Source organism: Mixophyes fleayi, chromosome 1 (assembly GCF_038048845.1).
Source record: "Mixophyes fleayi isolate aMixFle1 chromosome 1, aMixFle1.hap1, whole genome shotgun sequence".
Taxonomy (NCBI): domain Eukaryota; kingdom Metazoa; phylum Chordata; class Amphibia; order Anura; family Limnodynastidae; genus Mixophyes; species Mixophyes fleayi.
The window spans coordinates 116,187,235-116,197,647 of NC_134402.1; the positions used below are offsets into that span (position 1 = coordinate 116,187,235).

The window sequence follows — 10,413 nt, forward strand, 5'->3', positions numbered from 1 at the left end:
AAAAAATGTAACTGAAGATTTACACCAAGAGTGTCAGCCCTATTATTTCTATTTCAGCTATTACAATTAACAATGGAGCAATGGAGCTCTTCTCTTTGGGTGTTACCTATATAACGCAGTAGAATTTGCCTGCAAATTCTACAGACAAGCCTGCTTGTCTTCCTCTTCATCAATGATTCTTAGCAATTGAGCACTCGACTTTGGGTGTATATTACACCCAAACCGTATTAGTGCAAATAAGGAGAAATACAGTTTAATCCCTGCTAGGCCCTCACCATCCTTTGCATGTTAATAGTAGGATTGGTTGCAGTTATGGGCAAGGTCACACATTTTTTTGTCAAATCCTTCAAACCAGCCCAGATGTCAAACTGTTGTAGTCTGCCACCTGCGTCATCTCTGCTTGTGTTTGGAAAGTGCAAATTGGTGCCAGAACCTCACATGCCAGAACTGCTACCACTGGTGCCACTCTGCTGCCACTGGCGGAGAACTTACACAATCAACCGCATCCTCATCAGCGCCCTCATCGGCTACCCAAATCTCCCCCTCATCCTCTACTAATTAAAAAGTGTCATCTTCACTTGGTGTATCACCGGCTACACTCGGGCTGTTCAGGCACACATCAGCAGAACTGCTGAAAGGGCCCTTTTTATGGGTACATTATCAGAATGCTCACGATTAGACATACCACTTGTGGATGTACTTTCCACAGGGATTGATGTAATTTCTGATTATGAGCATACATTATCCTCTACTGCCTCACAGTTTTCTTGCAGCTCGGCTTTGACGCGTAACAGTAGTTGCGCACCACTTTTAGACTACAAATTACTTGGTCTTGCTTGGTCACGAGTGACCGTACAAAAAGGACACAGAAAAACACTGGGGAATATGGGGCACTCCAAAAGCACTTGGAGTGCTAAATATTTTTTTTGTTATACTGCTGAAAAATATGACTTTTGACAGCCAGAAAAAATACTGCAAAAGAATGGGGAATAAGGGACACCCCAAAAGCACTTGGAGTGCCAGAAATTGAAAAAAACCCTCCTCTATCCTCCTCTTACTGCTGTAACAATTGGTATTACGATTAGAATTGAATTGAATAGAAACAATAATGTGTCCAATTACTGCTCTGTCACTGTGCTGATATAGCCTGTGACCTAACCCTGCTCTCTCCCTCTGTCAAATGGCGATGGATTGCTGTGGAGGCTGGTATTTATGCTTTTGAAATCTCGCGAGAACCGAGCTCAGAAATATGAATACGTCACAATGACGTTTTGCCTCAATTTCGATTCCGAATGGGCGGGAGAGTACCGAGAGTGCTCGGCTCGGTACTCGGATAGGCTAAATTCGGATGGATTCGGATCTCAGGGAACCGAGCCCGCCCATCTCTAAGCAAAACAAACACTCTAAAATACTAAGAAAAAAAAATGCAGCAAGACAGTGGAGAATGTTATTGCAGTCCACATTGCTATCAGTCTTCAGCAGAAGAGAGTCCTGACTCACTAGCAATGCAGTCTTACACTAATGGAGCTATGCAAAAGGACGCTACAAAACGTGTGATACACAAAACTACAGGAGGAGTTAACACTGAACAAGCTAATGTGACTACAACAATGCAGTCATTAAGGAACAGAGCCCATTTTCCTTCAAGCGTGCTTTTACTAAATCCTGTAGTTTAACAGTTAAGTCTTCAAAAAGTTTCCAGATCCTGAATTATAGGTATGAATACTGGTTGATGTTTGTTGGGCTTAAAGGGTATCCAGTATACATTGCAGAACCCCTAGAGGCACCAATATATGACTGGGTGGCAAACTGGTGTGGGTACTGTGCAGGAGCTGGTGCACCAGAGTACTGGGGTGGGTAGCATAGGTTGTGTGCCTTGAGGAGCCCTAAGGGGAGAACAGATGAGCTATAGAAGCAGTGGACCCCAGGCTTGCAGCTGTTGTGGGAGCATAGGTGTACATATGAGGCTGGCTCGTTAGGTGGATGGTGGCTGACGCAGCTGCCACAAGGTGGGGGTGCACAGTGGAATGTAAGGGGCTGCTGTGCTGGAAAGTATACAGTGCCTGAGAAATTGAAGGGAGAGGTGCAGCTTAGGCTTGTTGTCTACGAGGAACTGGATTCATACTTCTCTCCTGGGATCCCATTGAGACAGACTGCTGGTTCTGACTGAGGTTAAGAGGCTGTAGCCAATTTAGCATGCGGTGGGAGCGATAGCCTGTTTGGGAGATGCAGCTACCAGATGATTGTCCATTTGAAGTGGAATTTTTTGCCTTGCCAACACTGCCCATTATACCTGACAGATGGTTATCCAGACTGCAATCATGAATTTGAGTATTTAATGGAGGCACAATAATTATGCGGGAGCTATGACTGTGTGTGGGAATTCCTCGGCTACGGGAACTTCAAAAACTCCACTGAGTCTGAATTTGGAGAGTCGTTCACAGTCACATAACTGAGCACATTGGACCGCAGCTTCATACCACTGCTTCCTGGCTTGTACTTGTTGTCTTCTTCCTCATCTGTATCACTGCGAATAGTAATAACGCTCACAGGAGGGCTAGGTGTATCTGAGATCACTATAGGCTGCCACTGCTCCTGGATTGGGAGGAGTGGGTTGTATGTAGAGGAAGCATGGAAAGGGCTGCTCCCAACTAATAAATATACTTGGGATGGGATGACATCTAAAGCAGAGAGTGTCCTCCAGTCTGTGAGCTGCTGGTTACTTCCAATAGCCTCAGGAATCACTTTGGTTGGCTGAACAGAATTGTGTAGAGCGACACCAGGGAGTTGCTGCTATGTAGATGGCAGCAAGATCTGCTGTGTTCCACTAGGCCATGCCCACTGCGTCAGTACTCCTGATTGGATCTGGAGAGGTTGAGGAGCAGCCGTTTGGGGTACAATAGGGACACTGCTGACCATTTGAACAGGAAAGCCGGAATGCTTCGCAGTTGCTTGAAGCCCAGCTTGAAAAGCAAAACACTCCGTATTTATCAAATGACTGGAGAATGTCATGTCTTGAAAAGCTGGAGGGCAAACAATAAAAGTCTGCTGGAATGGATCAGTTTGGGTGCAGACCTGTGTTGCTCCAGGTTGTAGAGAAACTCCCTGTTGAGCAACACCAGTCACTGGTGCTGCCGCCGGTGGGTAGAGCGCTGACTGAAAGTTTAGTAAAGAGACATCGGAGTTGGCCAGTGAAAGAGTAGCTGCAGCAGATGAGCTTGATGACAGTATGCTCGCCTGTTTGTGCACAGTATTCAAATGATTACTGAAACTCATAGTTAAATTTGCTTGTGTTAGGAGCCACGTGGGTGGTGAATGGCCTCTTAATTTGGTTCACTGTATTATACATATTGTTTCTTCTCTTACAGATCTCCATGTTCTGAAAACATGACTTCACATGGTTGCTGTGTGGAAAATCCAGCAAGTGAGCCATGGTAATAAAAGGATAGTTTAAGATTTTCAGTGGAGTGATCCTTTTATCTGCATCAATAGTCAACATTTTCTTCAGCTAATCTATATATTCCCTTCTGTCTGCCTTCTCAGCCAACATATCTGTGCCTTCCAGGTCTGTAGACATAGTCACCATAAGCGATTGTCAAAGCAGGGTACACAACTCTGATCCACTTGAAGAATCCTGAGCCATGTCATCTAAGCAGTTGAAAATGTACTTCCGAGCCTCTTTTGATTTTATTCCAGTTTCCATTTCATGCACTTCAGGTGTCGTTAATCTCCATAAAGGATAGCCCAAATCTGGATCTCTATTGAAAAATCTGGAGGTCTTCTTGTTCCCGCACTGAGGAGGTACTCTGCAGAAAGACCCTGGGTCTGGGAGATGTACCTTATCTGATCATACTCTGATGCACCAGGGTAGAGAGGCCAGCCTAGGAACAGCTCTGCTATAACACAACCCAGTGACTACATGTCTATCGCTTCACAAAACGGCAACCCAAGAATTATTTCAGGAGCTCTGTAGTACCGAGAGTGCAAGTAGGTTGAGCACACAGCTTTTGAAACATGACTGGCAGAGCCAAAGTCGATCACCTTCACTCTATATGGCTGGCGTACTGGATCAACTAGCATAATGTTCTTCGGTTTGAGATCAGCATGAATCAGTCCTAAGCTTTTCAGTTTCATTAGGGCAGTGGCAAATTGCTGTAAAATGGGTCGAATATACTTCAAAGGAAGAAGACTGAACTTGTTTTGCTTCAGGAAGTCATACAGGTTCTGCTCCAACATTTCAAACACAAGGCAAGTGTGATTCTTGTGCTGGAAGCACTCATATGACCACACAAAGTTGTACTCATCTGCATTTTCACTGCTCAGGTTCGAGAGGATGCTCACTTCCATCTGATCTTGACTGGCATAGGAAGAATGATTCTTTAGGATCTTAATGGCCCCAATTTCCTTTGTGCTCTGCTTCCAGCATTTTTCCACTTGCCCAAATGTCCCTCGACCCAAAAACTCCAAGACCTCATAGATGTTTGTCATGGAACACAGGATTTCATGTTGAACAAGTTGGTAATCACCCTCTCCACTGGAACTGCTGCTTTTAGTGGTTACAGTGGTGGTTGTGGCAGCTGCACCCACCGCGGTTCTGTTTTGCAGCATTAGAGGTGGCCGTTCATCAATAATCTGCACGCTACCGTTGCTGCCCACCTCTTCACTTTTTATTTTCAGTCCGCATTTTTTGTAAGGTTCCAATAAAGAAACGTTGCTTCTGTGGTTTAAAATCTGGCTGCTCTGAAAGGAGGTGGTGGGTCCGCTGCCTGTGCTGTCTGCGGCAGTTACCACTATGTGCTCTGCTGCAGTGGCTAGGATAAGAAGACTGGACTCATATGCAGGTAGACTGAAATTAGCTACATGATGAGATGAACTTGTATGCCCTTGAGCGACTGAGAGGTTTTTGCTGTGTGCGTAATACTTGTTGCTATTACCCTGTCCCGTAACATCCCAGCCAGAAGGCTCAACTTTGAGTTTCTTTGCACTACAGAAGGCACTGGATGATATTGAAGGAGGGGAGAACACCTGCAGCTGGGATGCCATACATATATCCCATCTCTAGATGGTGGCTGCAGATGTTCATGCCCAAGATCTTGATTCCTCCATCATCGTTATGTATCTTAAGCTTCCAAATAACATTACATGCTGTGGAAACATGAACATTAACGTTCCTGGAGACTGATTTGTGGCCTTCAGATGGTCCATGTTTGGATATAATCTTCTGTCTGACCTCATCAGACAGTTCTTTGGCTCTCATTCTTTCCACCATGCTCATTGCAGTACACACAGTGACAAAACAGCAGAAGTACTTTTCTCTATTCCAACTTGTTTATTGAGTGATTTTTAAAATGCAGGTATCTAAAAATCACCTCAGGCATGTTCAGTTTTAAAGTGAAGGAGGATTACCTGCTAGAAATCGAATTGTTTCTAACAACTTCTTAAAGGTGCTAATAATTTTGTCCAGCCCTCTTAAATATTTCTGTGTAGAATAAGCTAAGACTTAATTAATTGGTATTTTATTTTTGTTTTGCTTTTTGTGTTTTATTCAACTTAAAACCAAAGATATACATATGTATATATCAAAATATTTTTTTACTTTCAACAATTTTATGGACGAAATGATGCATTATAAGCTGCAAGGGTGCCAAAATATTTGGTCACAACAGTATATATTTGAGTGATTTTATTTGAAAATGCTAACGTTAGAACAATTACATAAATTAATTGCAATGTCTTTTGTACAGTACCCTGTGCATTATTTAACCCATTAAAACTGACAACAGTAAATATAGTTAATACAATATCATACATAGTCAATCCATATGTCCTTGTGTGCAATCGCTAATTTAATTTGTAGCTGTGGCATAACTTAAACCTTCTATTGGATTGTAATCATTCTTGACAAGAAAGATATGTTAAATGTTATTTAGCTATATAGTTAAGAGACCATAAAGTTCTTTCAGTCCCTTAATGGAGCATTTACTGTACACATTTATACACATTAATACCACTGCTTTCCTGTTTCTATTGATTTGTGGAATGTAACAAATATATCCACTTAATTTATTTTAAGAACATTGTTTATATAAACATCTTGTATTGTACAAAAACATGAAACGAGTGTACTGGTCATGAATACAAGAATGCAAGTTTGCCTATTGCAAATTCATTGTAAGCATGTTATACCAATTATGCAATATGTACTGTACGTAATCACTGTGTAAAGAACCTTGGAAAGTACAGTCTCATGCAGAGATGAGTGAAGCAGCTGTGGGATAGTATAGCTCTGTAGTTATGCTGGTATGGTGAATCAGCCACAATGTTATGCAGGAATCATGCAGTAAAACACAGTAAAGGTTTGAACAAAAAAATGTTTTGTGAAAACATTTTCAAATAATGTTTTATAAAACATTATTTTAATGTGAATGTATTCAAATTAGCAGTATTTAGAATTTCTATTTTTTCCTAGAATTATTTGTCAAAAAACAAATTTTCAGCATGACTTTTGCAAACAGATTTGGCTTCCATGACGTGCACATAATCATAGAAACTGAAAGTCAGTCAGTGAGGAGTAAAAAAAAGAAATTAGTCCTGGCCCTATTCATGCCGAGTTATCACCTGCCTACCAGGCTACATACATTCATAAGTAATCTTCAAGCACCAACTAAATGTGATCATGCTTCCACTTCTTTAGCTGCTTAAAGAGATCCATTGGCTTGCAAACACCTAAAATGCTGCATACATAAGACTTTGATCCGATGCTCATCTTTGACATATCTGAGAGTTGATGACAACAAATACTATAGGTGTTGATACCCTACTGTAATATATCTAATATTAATATTAACAGTTTAGCCTGACAAACATTTAACTTGTTAGATATATTGGGCCTTATTGAGAGTTTGGAGTAATTACAGCAGGAAAGTGTAATTTTGCACTCTCACATATCTATGTTGCATCACATAAAGCTATCCAGTATTTGTGTGTTATATGCAAAAGTGGTCAGTATTTTCCTTGCATTATAATAATAACTTAAAATACATTTGCATGCCTTGCATTGCAACAAGGTTTACTCAGGAACAAATTTGGACCCTTTAGCTGGATTTGCTTCTACCTCAAATAAGAGACTGCTTTTGGTTGAAGTAAAGAGCAGAAAAATCTAGAAGCCAGCACAAATCCATTATTTTGCTAAAGAGAAGGTGGAGAGAGAGATGGAGCAGCACTCAGTATTTTCCTACACCACTTTCCTATTTTCCCCAGTTGATCCTTTCCTGCTAACTGACTCTCTTGTCTATCACTTCCAATGTGTCCAGCAGTGACAATGAACATTATTACAGTACTTTTTTGTTCCTCTATAAAAACCATTAATTGGTTTTAAACAGTTAATTATAACAAACCATAATATCTGCAAAACTGATAATTGCTAATAGATAGGGTTTTCTGTTGACACTAATGTTGACACTAATATGTGCTGGAGTAAATGGGAGACTCAAGACTTTATAATGGTATCTATGCATGGGCAGATATGGAAATGCATTGGAAAGATTAACTTGATAATCAGATCCTCCCTACCATTGATGAAGTAGTCATCATCTCATTGTAATTTCTCCATACTCATTCTCCTGGACCTCTCTGCTGCTTTTGATACTGTTGATCATACTCTTCTCCTACACACCCTTCACTCCATTGGCCTTCATTACATAGTCCTTTTCCTGGCTCACTAACTACCTTTTGAACCATTTCTTTAGTATTTCTACATCTGGCTCATCCTCCCCTCAACTCACACTATCTGTTCGGATCCCACAATGCTATGTTCTTGGCCGTTTACTTTTTTCATTGTACACCTCTTCTCTTGGGGCACTAATTCGCTCATTCGGCTTCCAATTCCACTTCTACGCTGCTTACACCCAAATCTATATCTCTTCCCTGACTTCTCTCCTTCTGTAGCTTATGTAACCAGCTGTCTTTCTACTATCTTAGCATGGATGTCCCAACACTACCTAAACCTCAATTTGTGCAAAACAGAGATTATTATCTTCCATCCTACCAAAGTCACCACTTTCATCATCATCATCATCATCAACATTTATTTATATAGCGCCAGCAAATTCCGCAGCGCTTTACAATTGGGAACAAACATTAATAAGACAATACTGGGTAATACATACAGACAGAGAGGTAAGAGAACCCTGCTCGAAAGCTTACAATCTATAGGACAATGGGAGTTAGAAACACAAGGGCATGTGCTACATCATATTGCACAATGGACCAGCCAGACTGCAAAGGTAAAAGTACTTAGTGGGCTATGTGTGTTGCAATGTTGCTCAGAAGGTTGTTGTCTTGCGTTAGCAGTGTAGAGGATGGTAATAGGGTAATCTAGGGAAATTAAGATGATGGTTGAGGAATATCATAACCTTGTCTGAAGAGGTGGGTTTTCAGTGAACGCTTCCTAAAACATTCCCTAAAATATCCTTCACTGTCAATAACACTACAATTTCCTCAGTCTCCCAAGCCTGCTGCCTTGGTGTCACACTTAATTCAGCCTTCTGCTTTATTCCTCACATCCAGACTCTTCCCCGTTCATGTCTACTCTACCTTAAAAACATTGCCAGAATACACCCTTTTCTTACTCATGCTACCGAAACTCTTATCCATTCTCTTATCATCTCCCGTCTTGACTATGGCAAGCTCCTGCTATGTGGCATTCCTGACACCCATATATCTACATTACAATCCATCCTAAATGCTGCTGCAAGACTGATCTTTCTCTCTCACCACTTATTTCTAGATGTCTTCAACAATTGCAGACATCAAGAAATAATCTACATCTGCTGCAGCCTTACTACTACTTACCACTACTTCTCTGATTGCACAGGTAATACTTTTTATTCCCACAATTTTACTAGTTTATTCATCAATTCCAATGTTTGCAAAAATATTTTTCTTATTCTCTTTTGGCATTATCTTCAGAACTATATACTCCTTCACCCTTCCTGCAACACACAACTCTGTCCACATTGCCCATTCATTACTCCACTCACCCCTATGTAATACCCATGAACTTCTTTCCTATTTAAATTTAATAGCTGTAACAGCCTCACCTTGTCACCAGAAACAAACAAGGCACACATTTTACAATCATCTTTCCTATATTTCTTCCTCCCTGCTTCTATTTGTTGGTGATATATCACCTAATCCAGGTCCCCCACACTTCTTCCACACATATATATCTGAACAATTCCGAAATCCAGCAAACCTCTCCTATATATTTCAAAGTCCTTTAAATGTGGAATGCAGACTCTGTTTGTAACAAACTTACCTCCATACATGACCTCTTCCTTCAAATAATCTTAATCTTCTGGCAATAACCGAATCATGGCTCACGCAATTAGATACTGCCTCACCTGCAGCCCATTCACATGGTGGCCTCCATTTTACCCATATTCCCAGACCTGGAGGCAGGTATTGGACTACTTTTCTCCCTACAATGCACATTCACAGTTTTACCAAATATCTCATCAATCAAGTTTACATCTTTTCAAGTACATACTGTTAGGATTTTTAACCCATTCTCCATGCATGTTGCTGTGACCTATCGCCCCCTGAACCACACCAACAATTTCTTGAACATTTCTCTGCATGGCTCCCTCACTTTTGATCCTCTGACATCCCCACCATCATCATGGGTGATTTTAACATCCCTATTACTAATACACGTTCCAATGCTGTTTCAAAACTACTCTCTCTAACCTCCACACTACATCTCTCCCAGTGGATTGAATTCGCTACTCATCAGGATGGCCACTATCTTGATCTTGTTTTCTCTAGACTATGCTCAGTTTCTGATTTCCTTAACAATCCTTTCCCCCTCTCTGATTATCACCTTATTAGGTACTCGCTCATCCACAGTTCTTTACCCTCCTTGCTGTCAAACTCTTTCAAGCCTCCGCATACCTGCAGGAATATTAACTCTATTGATTTTCAATAGTTTTCCACATCTCTTCATCTCCTTCTCTCCCCAATTTCTACATCTTCCTCCCCCGATAGGGCAGTTCCTCATTTTCACCAAACCCTAGCAATTGCCCTTGATCAAGTGGCTCCAGCGCCTCTTCATATGCCGCATAGACTTCATTGTCAACCATGGCCCACTAAATTAACACGAAATCTACAAAATCTCTCACAAAGCAGGTTCCCAATGATATGATAACAGCAAAGACTAAAGGACATTACTTCTAATTCTCCTAGATCTATCTGCTGCATTTGACACTGTTGACCACTCTCACCTCATACAAACGCTACAATCCCTAGGTCTTGAAGGCACTGTCCTATCCTATTCCCATCCTACCTATCTAATCACTTTCAGTGTTAAATTCTCTAGATCCACCTCCACTCCACTTCCTTTATCAGTTGGAG

The 10,413-nt window shown here is 41.2% G+C and overlaps 1 pseudogene; it reads right to left on the reverse strand.

Moving 5' to 3' along the window:
• Positions 1–1,710: 1,710 nt before the first annotated feature.
• Positions 1,711–5,043, reverse strand: LOC142105601 (homeodomain-interacting protein kinase 1-like; annotated as a pseudogene).
• Positions 5,044–10,413: the final 5,370 nt, after the last annotated feature.